We start from the raw sequence: 17149 nt of genomic DNA, 5'->3' as shown, positions 1-17149 counted from the left end.
CCTAATCAACTTGGTTAGTTATTGGTTAAGTGGAAATTGAATGAGAATTCATACAAGGTGGTCTTATTGAATTGAGTCGACTGAATGAAGATGGTATTGTCACTCTCTTCATTTTTTGTCCCTCTTTCTTTTACTTCCTCCATTGATCCTCTGGCCTTAGCATATCTTTCTTTTTGTGTTCTAAAATATATTCTTCAGTTATATTCATCATCGTCATTATGTAATTGACAAACATTTAAATGTTCAACCATTGACAGTGAACAAATAATGAACTTGTTTCTCTTACCCTCTTTGTTGCTAGGTAACTCTTATACGTGAAAGGCAGATAGGGCTCTAGCCCACACTTGTACACCTCTTCCCATCTGTAGATAGTAATTTGATTATGTAGTTCTCTATTTTTTGTCACTTAAATGCCCAACAAACAAATTAGTTTTGTTTAGTGGAGCAAGAGCACCTACCTATGAAGGCATGAGCCAGGAGCAGTATGATTTTCTATTAGTTAGAAGCAATGTAATAAGACCCTATGTTGGCTTGATGATGATTGTAATGAATGACTTCATATGTTGTCATTGATGGAACATGTCAAACACACATATATTCACATTGTCTACCGGTATCACTTCTAAAAGTTACTTGTATTGCAACTGGTATTGGAAGTTTAGTTTATGATGGTTTAGAGAGTGTCAACCGGTACATGGAGATAACCAGTATATACAGGAAATAACTTGACATCAACTTGAAGATTCAATGGAGACCGTTAAAGAATCAATGGAGGACAATCGGTTTACATGTTGAAATGGTTAACTCTAACTGTTATTGGTGTTCCAACGGGTATTCATTGATTGTGTGATGAGTTATCACTAATCGTGATGAGTTACTCTAACCAAAAAATTATGGAGGTAATTTGTGATGAGTTTTGTTTGATTGTCTAGATACACTGCACCTAGGAAATTGTGATATAATTTCTAAGCTGACATGAAATCTAAATGTCTATATAATGACATTCTGATGAACTATTTTGAGGATATGATATGAGATTATTTGATGCAAAGATAGAAGTGTTAAGTTGTTAAAGGCATTGCAGAATATGTTGGTGATGCAGATTTGAGTGCGCGGAAGAGGATCTATTCAAGCAAGTTGTGCTACTTCTACATCACACCACCTGTTGTTTTCTAATCACTACAACAGTCAAATACCCTAACCGGGTAAGCTCTAACAAGCTTCATTGTACAAATCCTTTAACAAGGTGATTCATTAGTTTGGATTCTGAAATCCTCTACTGAGGTTACTCTTAACAGGGTACTACCTTTAATAGGGTATAGCTCCTAATAGAGCTTTGGGATCTTTAACAGGATTTGTTCCTAGCAGAGCACTTTTGTAGACCTTAACCCATCAGTTACCTATTACTGCAGATAGTTAACTTGTGAGTCTCATCTCACCGTGGTTTTTCCCATTTGGGTTTTCCACGTATAAACACTTGTGTTATGGTGGATGTTTTACTTAGTGTGGATGCTTTAATATCATTTTGGATTGCATGCATAGTGTTGAGTAAACTTGTTAAGTATATCAACCGGTCAATGTTTAAAGTAGTATTGTTTTTGGTATCACTGATTCACACCCCCCCCCCCCCCCGCTCTCAGTGCTTTATAAGTCTATCAATTGGTATCAGAGCCTAACTTCTTTAAGGACTAATCACTTGGAAGGAAACCCTAAAGCCACCATGGGGGATATGAGCTACTTTGAGATGGCAAGTGTGCTTGAAGCTACCAAGGATGAGCTTGAAACCCTAAGGATCAAATTTAAAGCTTCACAAGTCAAAAGGATAGAGTTGACTGAACAACTATTGGAAATATCTGATAATAGTTCTTCAGATGAAGCTAACATTGATGCATTAGCTGAAGAAGTTGAAAAATTGAAGGGTGAAAAGCTAAATCTGAGAAGAGAGTTAGAAGCCCTAACTATCTGCATGATTCAAAAGCTAGAAGCTAGGAGGGCAGCTGAAGACCTTGTCAAAGAAAGAGATCATGAGATTGCTAAGATCAAACAAGAGAATGCAACCTTGCATGAGCATTGGCATGCTAAAAAAGAAGAAAATGAGGCTTTGCAACTAGATCTTGAAATGGCATCATCCCTAAGAGAGACTCTTACTAAACACAATGAAGATCTTACCAGAGAGCTCACTGAGGCTAATGGAAAGCTGGAAAAGTTCTTATATGCTGGATGAGTAGATATAATCAAAGAGGATGAAAGGTGATACATCTGGACTAGGCTTTAATACATCTGAGAAAGGAGAGTCTTCTAGTACAAAGAACAACATTCACAAGGACAAAAATGTTTTTAAGGCTAACAAGCCTACCAGTAAGAAATTTTTTAAACCTATTTGCTTTGTCTGTCATAAACCTGGACATATTGCAAATGTGTGTAGAAACAGACCCAATGGGAATACAAGCTACAATACAAATACTAGGTATGTATCTCATAGATTTGAAGGTCATTATTTTACATGCAAAATGTATGGACATAGATCAGTTGAATGCATATATGGAGCAAATAATCTAGTACCTCACATGAATCTAGACCTAATGGTAACTGGAGGAGAACCTATGACAACTGGGGTAACATGAACTGGCAGAGACCCTATGTCAACCGGTTTATTCCATTTGAGATGGAAAAGGTAACTAATGTCATTTGCACCATTTATAACAATTATGGTCATGTGGTTATGAATTGCAGAAGGATGACTGGAAGAGGCAATGCAGGACCCTAGAGATCATCTGGAATGGCCTGCTATCATTGTCATAAACCAGGACACATGGCAAAGTTTTGTAGATCCAGAAAGAACAAACAAATTAATCATTTGTAGATCAAAAAGGTAAGCAGAAGGTAAATATTGAGGAAACCAGAGAAGAGATTAACCGAATATGGACAAAGAAGAGTAATGATATACCTGCAAAAGAACCTAATCCTTCACTCAATGTGGAGAATCTTGCATTGGTGAATTGAGCCTTCTAACAGGGCTAAGGGGAGCATAGCGGTAAATCTACTTCTAGACCCCTTGAAAGATGAGTGGTAAGAAGAGCTTGAATTTTTGAGCTGTTATGTGTGAAATCTTGATATCTTTTGTCAATCGGTTTTTTGAAAGTTTATCAACCGGTTTTACACCTGTTAAAATTGTATGCATCATTAAGTGGTGTATTAGGGTTTATAACCCTAGCTGTCAAGCATTTAATGCAGTAGGTAAAAAAGGATAAAAGCAATTTTTACTATTTTATTTTTACCCTAATGCATTTGAAAGAGAATTCTTGAGCACTTGCAGAGCGAAGAGAGAATTGCTAGCTAGTCTTAGTCGAATTTGTGTTGTGAATTGTGTGATTGAAGCTGATTCGAAGATTGGTGATGGTGGAACTGGTGTGCATTTGAGTAATCAACCAGTAACCGAGGCAACACGCAAGAATTAAGGTATTTCTGTGTAAATCCCTTTTTGAATCTAGTTTATCTGAATGGCTTTGTCATCTAAGCAAGTAGGGAGGCTAATTATCACATCAGAACCTATGGAGGTTGTGGAATCGGAACGAATAGTGTCTTACAATGCTTTATCTCAAGTTCCTGATGGTGTCATTGTAAAAGGTGATTTGTCTAGCTATATTGATTGTAAAATCAAAGATTTAGGATCATCATCAATCTATTCTCAATTGAAATCCCTTTGCGATAAGTGTGGAAAGTTCCAACCCGAGTATATTAGGGTTTATGAGAAGGGTTTTCATAATGCAGCTTAATTTCTTGAGGATTTTGAAGAGGAACACATAAGAATCATTCTTAGTCTGTTCATGGTGAAAACATGTATCTGGAAAGGACAAACACTATAACCAAGGAAGCTATCCATGTTGTGACTGGTGTTTGGTCAACCGGTGAAGTTCCCAAGCTGAGGCGGATTTCTAAAGAGACTATAACCACTTTAACCTCATCTACCTCTGATGGGCGTGCATTTTCTGTTAATAACATTAAGGACCCAGCGGTCAAACTAGCTACTATGGTTATAGGCTATAGGATATTCTATTCCAATAGAATGAACAGTGTGCCATCTATAGCAGTGCATACAGCCTATAAAATGATTGTTGAGAATACAGATTATGACCTATGTGAGGCCATAAGGAGTCAATTAATGTTGAATCTTCAGTCAATTAAGAAGGACAACAATCAGAAGTTCAAATTTGGTCAATTATTGATTGGTTTATTCTTTTACTTTCAAAACTTTCTACCAGGAATTGGTGATATTGAATGGTTTAAAGAACTACCGGTAACCCATTGCAAAAATTGCAGCAAAGTCCTCTAAACAGGAAAAGGAGAAAGAACAAGAGGAAGAGAAAACTGAGAAGGAGATATCTGTTGAACCATAAAAGGCATTAGTCATGCAGCAGAATGATGATGATGACTCATTTGGCATCAAAGGGCCTATAAATGTTGACAACATCAGTGCATCAAAATTATTGGAGTTTGCAACTGTGATGCAATCCAGAGCACAGAAGAAGAGGCTTAAGGAACAGATGAAGGAAGCAAAAACCATCCAAACTATTGTGAAGATTTTTTCAAGTCTTCTACCGAAGACTGGTATAGGGAATTTGCCAACTCCTATTGACAAGCTTGGATAGTTGGTTGTTGATGCTTTTGACCAACTCAAGTCCCTTGAGGAAGCATCTCAGACTATGGCTAAGAAAAACTACAGGAAGAAAAGAGGAGAACAAATAATGAAACATATTGATACAGGGAAGATTCCTTTATCCCTAAATAAAGATCTTTTGAGAAAAGTTATTGAGTCAGGAGGCAGAATTCTAACCTACACATCTTATGTTTCATTTTTCTATGTCGATATAGTTAAGAAGCAAACAAAGACAGAATTGGAACTGGAAAAGATATGTAATGCCTACATACCTCTGCAGGACTCAGTCTTAGCTTTTGGCAAAATTGTGGATGATTTGAAAAAACGGTTAGATTTCTATGATTTTGAACAGGCAAAGAGACTTTGATCGCTAAAGGAGTTAAAGAATTTATTGAGATCGAAGGTGGACATCTTGCAACGAGTATACAAGGATGCAGAAACGGTTTTGGTGACTCCAAAGATGAGTACACTTGATGCAATGGAAGAATTTTCTGCATAGATTATGACAACCATTGAGATTTCTGACACTTTACTGGAAACATGGGAAAATGATTTTCTCAAATGAAGATTACTTTCAGTGACATTTTCTTGCAAATTGAAGTGAACACTCCTTAATACAGACTTTTAAGTTTTTGTATATGTAAACATTTGATGCAAATTTTGCTATATATATATTTTACTTTTCAATTTGGCATTGTTGTCAAAGGGGGAGTAGAAATATGTATGTGTTGTGAAAATGTTGTAAGTATTCTTAAGGGGGAGTAGAAATATATGTGTACAATTGTTTTTTGTAAGCACACTTAGTTGTAAAGTTGTAAAAATTTCTAAGTGTTGTCATCAATACCAAAGGGGGAGATTGTTGGCTTGATGATGATTGTAATGAATGACTTCATATGTTGTCATTGATGGAACATGTACACACACATATGTTCACATTGTCTACCGATATTACTTCTAAAAGTTACTTGTATTGCAACCGGTATTGGAAGCTTAGTTTATGATGGTTTAGAGAGTGTCAACCGGTACATGGAGATAACTGGTATATGTAGGAAATAACTTGACATCAACTTGAAGATTCAGTGGAGACCATCAAAGAAGCAATGGTGGACAATCGGTTTACATGTTGAAATGGTTAACTCTAACCGATATCGGTGTTCCAACTGGTATTCATTGATTGTGTGATGATTTATCACAGGTCCTGATGAGTTACTCTAACCGACAAATTCAGGTAGTAATTTGTGATGAGTTATGTTTGATTGTCCAGATACACTGCACCTAGGAAATTGTGATATAATTTCTAAACCGACATGAAATCTAAATGTCTATATATTGACATTATGATGAACTATTTTGAGGATATGATATGAGATGATTTGATGCAAAGATAGAAGTGTTAAGTTGTTAAAGGCGTTGCAGAATATGTTGGTGATGCAATTTTGAGTGTGCGGAAGAGGATCTATTCAAGCAAGTTGTGCTACTTCTAGACCACACCACATGTTGTTTTCTAATCACTATAATAGTCAAATCCCCTAATTGGATAGGCTCTAACAATGTTCATTGTACAAATCCTTTAACAAGTCAATCCATTAGTTTGGACTCTAAAATCCCCTACTAAGGTTACTCTTAACAGGGTACTACCTTTAACGGGGTATAACTCCTAACAGAGCTTTGGGATCTTTAATAGGATTCGCTCCTAGCATAGCACTTTTGTAGACATGAACTAGTCAGTTACCTATTACTGTAGATAGTTAACTTGTGAGTCCCATCTCACCATGGTTTTTATAATTTGGTTTTTCCACATATAAACACTTGTATTATGGTGGATGTTTTACTTAGTGTGGATGCTTTAATATCATTTTGGATTGCATGCATAGTGTTGAATAAACTTGTTAAGTATATCAACCAGTCAGTGTTTAAAGTAGTATTGTTCTTGGTGTCACTGATTCACCCCCCCTCTCATTCATTTATAAGTCTATCACCCTATGGGTCCTTTTTGTAATTCAATGTCCTAGGAGTGTGACAAGTTTATCCATGTTTGGGTCAAATTGTCATCTAGGGTTTGGTAGAGCAAATTGAGTCAATAAGGGTCACAATGGTCTAAATTGAGGGATCAACTGATCACAAGTCCATTTGAGTTATTTTTGATGTTTTAAAATCAAATGTAATCATTTTGGGGGACTAGGATAGTCTGGAGTCTAAATTGGTCGAATTATGCAAAAGTTGTCATATTGTCAATTTGTTGTCATGACAACTTTGCACTTTTTGTAAATCGGGATTCTCCAATGGTCAGTCAGTTTGAAAAATAGTTGGGGGAGGTTGTGGTCATTTGGGAAACACCTTTAAAGGCCCCAAACACCGAAGAATGTATGTTGGTTATGTTGGTTGATTTGGAAAGTAATTTGAAGCATCAAGAACTGTTGGAAACTCAAAAAATCGTTTGATTTTTATTGATCGCATACTGAAGGTGGATTGGTAAGAATGCTCATGACATAGATCCTGTAATTATATTATCTTACCTTTTTTTTGCATTCAGTATGGAACCTTGAAGTGATCATTGCCCATTTCTACAAGAAAATCTTTACCGGGTAGCCTAAAACCCTTAAACCCCTAGGGTTTGACTACAATAATGGGTTTTGGCCTATCAATCCTTAACTAAACACTTTGTCGTTACAAGAGATGATAGGCCATTGTATCATATGTCAGTACCTAAATCCATTAAGAGGTTGCAATGGGGTGAAGAGGATGGATAACTAACCCTAGGTCTAGCATCTCTATGTGACAGACCGGTTTGATGAGTGCAGTGCGTGAGAATTGAGAGGTAGAGAACTGGGAAAGGGTTTGAATGTGGTAAATGAGTATTTTGGAGGTTTACATGACATTTCATGGTCATTAATGGTCACTCATTATGAGAACCAAACCAAGTTGTGAAAGGCGTTCAGTCAAATAGGTTTAAAAGCCCTATTAGGTCTATTAGTGCAGCACCAGTTGGAATATCTGCAAGTTGTTCTAGTACCAAAAATTGAGATGTTGTTTAGAACTCCCAAAAGGGTATCCGAAAACATAATTTGTTTTTCTATATCCTTAGGGTGTCAAAAGTTATCACCTGATTCCTTCAAAAGGAGGCCTAATAGCAATCGGTTCAGGTTTGTGGGCGAATGAGTCAAAATTGATGTTTCGGTGGATCTAAACCATGAAATCTCATTTCATTTGTGTTTAGTTGTTGTGAGAACACCCCTCCAAGGATTTTTGTATTGAATTGGTCAAGTGGGTCATTCAAACCCTTAAGCCTAGTAGTAGTCCACTCATTGTATGCAAGGGTGTGTAGTCACACAAGAACTTGAGAAGTGTTAGTTGTTTGTAAGTGGACATAGTGGAGCCTTGGGGTTGTCCAAGGTGATCTTTTGTGTCATTGAACCATTTCTTGACTTGGTGTGGTGCACGGATCTTTGGAATCAGGGATTACCGATTGAGTCTGTGAACCTTAGAAGTTGATTGGTTCAAGGCTAACCTCCTTTCGGTCTGTTGCCTCCCAATCATATTGGTATCAGAGTAGGATTTTGAAGATCACTTGGGTGGTGTGGTCTTAGTGTATGTTAGAGGAAGAGATTGAAATAGGGGCTGACAGAATGCCTCCTAAGAGTATGTCACAAGATGCGGTGAAGAAGTTGCTTGAAGAGATGCTTGAGTCCAAGCTTGAAGAATTGAAAAAGACTAAGGATAAGGAAGATGGAAGTGACACTGATGAAGAAGGGGATAAAGAAAATGGGGAATCCTCTAAGCGGGTAAAGGAGATACCTACAAATCATAGGGCATTTGTAGATGCCTTGAGATCAATCAATAGGGACACCATTGATGGGTTGCCTATATATGGTGGAAGTATGGAAGCAAAAGAGGTGATAGACTGGATTGAGGCATTGACCAGTCATTTTGAGTACAAAGAAATCCCTGAAGATAAGAAGGTTAAGTTGGCAAAAGCAAGGTTGAAGGGGTTTGCTCTTACATGGTGGAGCTATGTACAAGGAGAGAAAGTTAAGGAGGGAAAAAGTATGATAACCTCCTGGGAAAGGATGAAAGCTAAAGTCAAGGCACATTTCATGCCTATTGACTATGAAGTGAACATGTATAGAAAACTGTAGAACCTCAGACAGAGAGACCTTGATGTGAATGCCTATACGGAGGAGTTTCATAAACTCAGTCTCAGATCAAAGAGACAAGAAGAAGAGTCAGAGAAAGTGGCCAAGTACTTGAACGGCCTAAGGATGAATATCCAAGATGATATCAGCATCTTGGCACCGGAGACAGTGAACAAGTGTTTTCAATTGGCTCGAAGGGCAGAAGAGAAACTAAAGAGAAGAAGTGAGCAAAGTAATAGAGGTAAAGGAGGGAGAAGTTTCAGAGGCAGAGGCAGTTTTGGAGGAAGAAGTCCTAACCAAAGGTCTAGTGGTGAGTCTAGCCAAGGAGATCAAGTTGGGGACACGAGTAGCAGAGGAGGCTACCGTGGGAGAAGACCTAATGGAAGAGGTGGGACAAATGGATCAGGGAGAGGATCCAAGTTCTCTAGTATGAGATGCTATAACTGCAACTAGATGGGGCACCCAACCTACAAGTGTCCAGAGAAGGCCTCAACTACTCATGGTGGTGAGAGGAGAACCACTTTGACTAAAGAAGATGCAAGGAGTGTGACATCTCCTGAAGTGAATTTGACATCAGAGATGGGAGAGAACCTGATGATCAAGAGGACACTGCTCAAGGAACCAGTGAAGACTGACCACCCCAAAAAAAGGCTTTGTTTAGAATCAACTGCAAGATTCAAGGTAAAGTTTGTAAAGTTGTCATAGATTCAGGACCTACTGATAACATTGCATCTTTGGAAGCAATAAACAAGTTGAGCTTGGAAAGAATACCCCATAGTTGTCCATATTGAGTCAATTGGTTGAACAAAGGGCAACACATACTCATCAATGAACAAGCATGGGTAGAGTTCAGTATTTGGGGGTATAAGGATAAAATTTTGTGTGACATCCTTCCAATGGATGCTTGCCATCTTTCACTTGGCAGACTATGGCAGTTTGACATAAAGGCTCATCATGATGGAGAAAATAATGCTTACTTCTTCCAAAAGGATGGTGTGACCTTTAGGATACAGACAGTGGTAGAAGGGGATCCATAGCATGTAGGATCTAGTGTGATGATGATAGGGGGAAAAGAAGTCCTTAATACACTGAAGGAGGAAGGTAGAGTAGGTTTTGCTTTGATTGTGAAGCCCAAGGAAGAAAGGAAGAAGGGTGTGAGTGAGGTAGGACCTAAGGAGGTCAGGGAACTACTAGACTGGTACAAATGAGTGGTTGCAGAAGACATACCAGACTCCCTGCCACCTATCAGAGATATTAGTCATCAGATTGACCTCATACCGGGAGCGGTACTTCCTAACAAGGCAGCATATAAAATGACCCCACAGCAAAATGAAGAGATAGCTAGGAAAATTCAAAGGCTCCTAGATAAAGGATTGATAAGAAAGAGCCTTAGCCCATGTGCAGTGCCTACTGTTTTATCCCCAAAGAAGGATGGAAAATAGAGGCTTTGCACGAATTCTAGGGCTATCAGTAGGATAACCATCAGATATAGGTTTCTTGTTCCAAGGATAGAGGACCTAATGGATTATTTAGGGGGAGCTATCTATTTCTCTAAAATTGATCTCAAGAGTGGGTACCATCAAATAAGAATAAGAGAGGGGGGTGAACGGAAAACTGCATTTAAAACCAATGAAGGGTTTAATGAGTGGCTTGTGATGCCTTTTGGCCTTTCAAATGCCCCTAGCACCTTTATGAGACTAATGAATGAAGTGTTGCAGAAATTTATAGGGAGATTTGTGGTAGTCTACCTTGATGACATATTGGTGTTCAGTAAGAGAAAGGAAGGGCGCTTGAAACACTTGGAGATAGTCTTGAAGTGGCTACAAGAGCAGAAGTTGATGATAAATTTAGAAAAGAGTGACTTCATGAAGCAAGAATTGGTGTACTTAGGTTTTGTCATCTCTAAGGGTGACTTGAAGATGGATTCTTCCAAGGTAGAGGCTATTTTGAATTGGCCTACGCCTAAGACAGCCGGAGAGGTAAGAAGTTTTCATGGTTTGGGAACATTTTATAGGAAATTCATTAGAAATTACAGTGATATTTGTGCACCTATGTTGGAAACCATCAAGGGTGGTGGTAAGGTGAAGTTTGTGTGGACCAAAGAAGCAGATAGGAGTTTTAAATGTTTAAAACATAAAGTTGCCGAGTACCCAGTCCTAGTATTGTCGGATTTCAGTAAGGTCTTTACCATTGAATGTGATGCAAGTGGTTTGGCTATAGGAGTAATATTGAGCCAAGAGGGGAGACCGGTGGCCTTTTTCAGTGAAAAACTAAATGAAGCAAAGAGGAAGTATTCCTCATATGATTTAGAGTTGTATTTTATGGTACAAGCTCTAAAAAAGTGGAGGCATTACTTGCTTTGTAAGGAGTTTATTGTGTATACTGACAATCATGCTCTTAGTTTTTTGAATGGACAGGAGAAACTCAGTCATAGACATATGAAATGGGTTGAAAGTCTTCAAGCATACACCTTTATCATCAAGCACAAGAAAGGGGTAGCCAATAAGGTTGCAAATGCTCTAAGTAGGAGGGTGCTGACAGTGCAAGAAGTGCAGTTGCAGAGTATGGGTGTTGAAGCACTCAAAGGATAGTATGAAGAGGACCAAGATTTCAAGGAAATATATAAGGTATGTTGTGAGTTTGCAAATGTTTTTCATGGGGAATTTTCTGACTATACCTTGCAGGATGGTCTTTTGTTCAAAGGGTGTCAATTACGTATCCCTAGATGTTCAATGAGGGATAATGTAGTAAAGGAGAAACATAGTGGTAGTTTAGGAGGTCACTTTGGGTTAAATAAGACTTTGGACCTAGGTAGGAAATTTTATTTTTGGCCTAAGATGCAGACCCATATCAGAAAGTTTGTGGAGAGTTGTACTATGTGTTGGAGAGCAAAGGGGGTCTCAACCAATGCAGGATTGTACCAACATTTGCCTATTCCGAGTAGACCATGGGAAAGTTTGAGTGTGGACTTTGTTATGGGATTACCCCAAGACAAAGACAGGTCATAACAGTGTGTTTGTTGTGGTAGACAGGTTCAGTAAGATGGCTCACTTTATTCCTTGTAAAACCACAAATAATGCTAGCTATATTGCAGGATTGTTTTCCAGAGAAATTGTTAGAATCCATAGGTTGCCTTTGAATATTGTATCTAACCGGGATAGCAAGTTTGTAGGGCATTTTTGGAGAACCTTGTGGAAAAGGTTGGGTACAAATTTGTCTTTTAGCTCAGCCTATCACCCTCAGACCAATGGCCAAACTGAAGTTGTGAATAGGTCATTGGAAAATATTCTTAGATGTTTGACAAAGGATCATAGAAGTAGTTGGGATGTGGTGATACCTTGAGCAAAGTATGCCTATAATTATTCAATAAACAGGAGTATAGGTCTGAGTCCTTTTGAGATTGTCTATGGTAGTCATCCAAGAGGAGTCTTTGAATTGAGAGATGTCCAAAGATTGGACAAGAGGAGTGGACATGCTAATGAATTTGTAGAGGCTATGAAAGAGGTGCATCAACAAGTCGGAGATACCTTACAACAGGACAGTCAAAAGGTTAAAGCAAGAGTGGATCAGAGGAGAGATGTGCAGTATCAAGTGGGTGACATGGTCATCGTTCATCTCAACAAGGACAGGTTGCCCAAGGGAAGCCATAGGAAGTTGAGGATGAGAAGAATTGGACCTTGTAAAATTTTGGATAAATATGGTCCTAATGCTTACAAAATTGAACTCCCTAATGATGTTGCTATTTCACCTATATTTAATGTTTTTGATCTAACATTGTATAGGAATCCTACTGCAGGAGACTGTGTAGGTGAATCTATTCAGGAAAGTGAGGAATGGATAAAACACTTACCATCTAAGGAACTGCCTAAAATGGAGAACATTTTGGATAGCAAGGAAGCCAAGAAAACAAGGCACGAGACCTATTTTGAACACTTAGTCAAATGGTAGGGCTTTCCTGACTCAGAAGCTACATGGATGCTGGAAGAAGATATCAAAAAGCAGGGTGGTGATTTGCAATAGTTAGTCTCTAAGAGGACTTGAGACAAATTTCACCAGATGCGTCTATTTTGGCTCCAAAACAGCAGTACGGATTAACTAGCACACATGTTAGTCGCGCGTTTTACATCGTCAATTTTGCAATAAATGGTTGCGATTGACTAACATGTCGCTATCACGTTGTACGAAAGGTCTGTTTTGGAGCCAGAATAGCTTCGGCCAATTTCACCTGGGGAGTATGGTGCAGGAGCACCTACCTATGAAGGCATGAGCCAGAAGCAAGATGATTGTCTATTAGTTAGAAGCAATGTAATAAGACCCTATGGGTCCTTTTTGTAATTCAATATCATAGGAGTGTGACAAGTTTGTCCATGTTTGGGTCAAATTGTCATCTAGGGTTTGGTAGAGCAAATTGAGTCAATAAGGGTCACAATGGTCTAAATTGTGGGATCAAGTGATTACAAGTCTATTTGAGTCATTTTTTATGTTTTAAAATCAAATGTAATCATTTGGGGGACTAGGACAGTCTGGAGTCTAAGTTGGTCGAATTATGCAAAAGTTGTCATATTGTCAATTTGTTGTCATGACAATTTTGTACTTTTTGTAAATCAGGATTCTCCAACGGTTAGTCGGTTTGAAAAACGGTTGTAGGAGGTTGTGGTCATTTGGGAAACCCCTTTAAAGGCCCCAAACATCGAAGAATGTATGTTGGTTATGTTTGTTAATTTTGTGGATCAGAATTAAAATTTATCTTGTTCTATGTATTATCTATCACTGAATTGTTGTATAAATTTGATTATCTTTTTTTATGTTGCAGGTTAGGAGGAGCATTTTTATTTCAATGTCCATTCTCACACATTTCATTTGGTATATGTAGTGGGTTGGGTATGGTCAAGCGATGCCTTGACCGGCCATGTCTTTTGGACATGGCCGATCAAGACATCACTTGATCGTGCCCCCTCACGATAATAAATGTTTGAATGAGAGACTTCATTTATCTCTCATTCAATCATTTATCTTACCGAGGCTATCATGCATTAACACTCCCTCTTAGCTAGGTAAGATAAATGTAAACGGTATTGGGAGCGATATTCATAAATCGTATGATGCTTATCTTGGGACCATAGTTTCAAGATGTGAATTGCCTCTGTCGGCGATTCTATTCACAAACTCTTGTGTGGATTGCCTCAGTCGGCGATTCTATCCACAAGCTCTTGTGTGAATTGCCTCAGTCGGTGATTCTATCCATGAGCTCTCACGTGGATTGCCTCTGTCGGTGATTCTATCCACAAGCTCTTACATGGATTGCCTCAGTCGACGATTATATCCATGAGCTCTTGTGTGGATTGCCTCTATCGGCGATTCCATCCACAAGCTTTTACGTGGATTGCCTCTGTCGGCGATTCTATCCACAATCTTGAGTTATTGTAAGATCGTCACCTTCCAATAACCTCAAAAATACAAGTGGAAATCATTTGGAAGTCGTCACTTCCTTATGATTTACACAGGGCCCATAAAATAATTATTAGTATTAATAATAATAATCAATATTTACAATTTTTACCTCAGAAGTGCTCAATCTTGATTAGTAAGCTCCCTCTCAATCACAAGGCATCTTGAGTTTCTTCTAGAGAACATATTTTTTTGAACATACGTCTGAATTTCCGACTTCAGCAAGGGACGCTTGTAGTTTAAGTTTGAGAGGACAAGTTCTTGCAATGTGGCCATATTCGAGACTTTCAAGGAGATATCAATCTGATCTTAATCGGATCTTCCTTCAGGCGGTTAGGCTTTATAGAAGGAAACCTGGCTCTGATACCATGTTAATTTTGTGGATCAAAATTAAAATTTATCTTGTTCTATGTATTATCCATCACTGAATTGTTGTATAAATCTGATTGTCTTCTTTTATGTTGCAGGAAAGGAGGAGCATTTTTATTTCAATGTCCATTCTCACATATTTCATTTGGTATATGTAGTGGGTTGGGTACGGTCAAACGATGCCATGACCAGCCATGTCTTTTGGACATGGCCGATCAAGACATCACTTGATCGTGCCCCCTCGCGATAATAAATGTTTGAATGAGAGACTTCATTTATCTCTCATTCAATCATTTATCTTACCGAGGCTATCATGCATTAACAATGTTGGTTGATTTGGAAAGTAATTTGAAGCATCAAGAATTGTTGGAAACTCGAAAAATCGTCTAATTTCTATTGATCACATACTGAAGGTGGATTCGTAAGAATGCTCATGACATAGATCCTACAATTATATTGTCTTACCTTTGTTTTGCATTTAATATGGAACCTTGAAGTGATTGGTGCCCATTTCTACAAGCAAATCTTTACCGAGTAGCCTAAATTCCTTAAACCCCTAGGATTTGACTGCAATAATGGGTTTTGGCCTATCAATCCTTAACTGAACACTCTGTCATTACAAGAAATGATAGGCCACTGTATCATATGTCAATACCAAAATCCATTAAGAGGTTAAATCAAGGTGAAGAGGATGGAGAACTAACCCTAAGTTTGGCATCTCTATGTGATAGACCGGTTTGATGAGTGCAGCGCGTGAGAATTGAGAGGTGGAACATTGGGAAAAGGTTTGAATGTGGTAAATGAGTATTTTGGAGGTTTACATGACATTTCATGGTCAGTAATAGTCACCCATTAGGAGAACCAAACCAGGTTGTGAAAGGCGTTCAGTCAAATAGGTCTAAAAGCCCTATTAGGTCTGTTAGTGCACACCGGTTGGAATATCTGCAAGTTGTTCTGGTACCAGAAACTAAGATATTGTTTTGAACTCCCAAAAGGGTATCCGAAAACATAATTTGTTTTTCTAGATCCTCAAGGTGTCTTCAAAAGGAGGCCTAATAGCAATCGATTCAGGTTTGTGGGCGAATGAGTCAAAATCGATGTTCCGGTGGATCTAAACCATGAAATCATGTTTCATTTGTGTTCAGGTGTTGTGAGAACACCCCTCAAGGATTATTGTATTGAATTGGTCAAATGGACCATTTGAACCCTTAAGCCTAGTAGTAGCCCACTCATTATATGCAAGGGTGTGTAGTCACACAAGAACTTGATAAGTGTTAGTTGTCTATAAGTGGACAGTGGAGCCTTGGGGTTGTCCAAGGTGATGTTTTGTGTCATTGAACCATTGCTTGACTTGGTGTTGTGCACGGATTTTTGGAATCAAGGATTACCAGTTGAGTCTGTGAACCTTAGAAGTTGACTGGTTCAAGGTTAACCTCCTTCCGATCTGTTGCCTCCCGATCATTTAGACACCATGACATGTCAATTTTAAAACTTGCAATGTACTTTAATGAAGATTTAATATATTTTGAAAAATCTTTTTGCTATATATGCATGACCAATAACACAGATATTGTATTCTACATGTATTGACAACAGCAACACACAGGCGTGCAGATATAAAAACAAAGTGCCCAAAGATCCAAAATTATTTATAGTTAAATTCAAGTTTCTACAAACCAATGCGATCAAGAGCCATGAATATAGTCAATGGGAGATTATATTTATAATTGTCTAAAGCATAAATTTTGAGATCAACATATGGGTTCAATTGTGTTGGTCTATCTTATTATGCCGAAAAGCATCTACAATGATATCAAAATGTCTGTAAACAAAAATTCAATTTTGAAACAATTTGACATGCAAATGATGGGTAAATGCATGAAATGTGTCTTTTGGTTTTTGTGGAGGTGTTTTTTTATTACTCTAAATAAAATAGAACCATCACCACTTGTCTCCAACTATATGAAACCGTTAAATTCAAATGATAGTGTAAGATTGTCATAGGTAACAATCAATAAAATCAAGTAGAGTTGAGAGGTTAGTGGAGGAGTGGGATTGGCTTTGTGAGTATCTAACTATTCTAAATTCCAGATTCATGCTGTCCTCTTAGATAATGCTGGTACATACTTAAGTAACTCAATTACTATCCATATTTTTGAAACTCTTCTATACTACTAATATTGTTGCAATCATCAGATTCCCTTCTATTATAAGATATCTGAATAGTCGGGTGAGGACTAGTGAGATATCCCAGTGAGATACATGAACCACAACACACGTTGCAACTTAAAGACGTGCTGTCTCTGACATTATAAAGGCCATAAGAATTGTGCACGTTATACACCTAGCATCAAAATCAAGTGGATGATACTTGAAGCATTATTGTATTGAAGATGTCCTAGAACATACAAAACGAATTCAATTTACAATATTATGTTGCTGGTACATGCAAGCCAAGAAATTTAGAGAGTAAATTATGACTTGAAAATTGAATAATTGATTAGGATACTTCATAGCACGGAAACAAGATTCAAACTTCCCT

The sequence above is a fragment of the Cryptomeria japonica genome, chromosome 8, assembly GCF_030272615.1.
Source record: "Cryptomeria japonica chromosome 8, Sugi_1.0, whole genome shotgun sequence".
NCBI lineage: Eukaryota > Viridiplantae > Streptophyta > Pinopsida > Cupressales > Cupressaceae > Cryptomeria > Cryptomeria japonica.
This window is presented reverse-complemented; position numbering follows the sequence as displayed.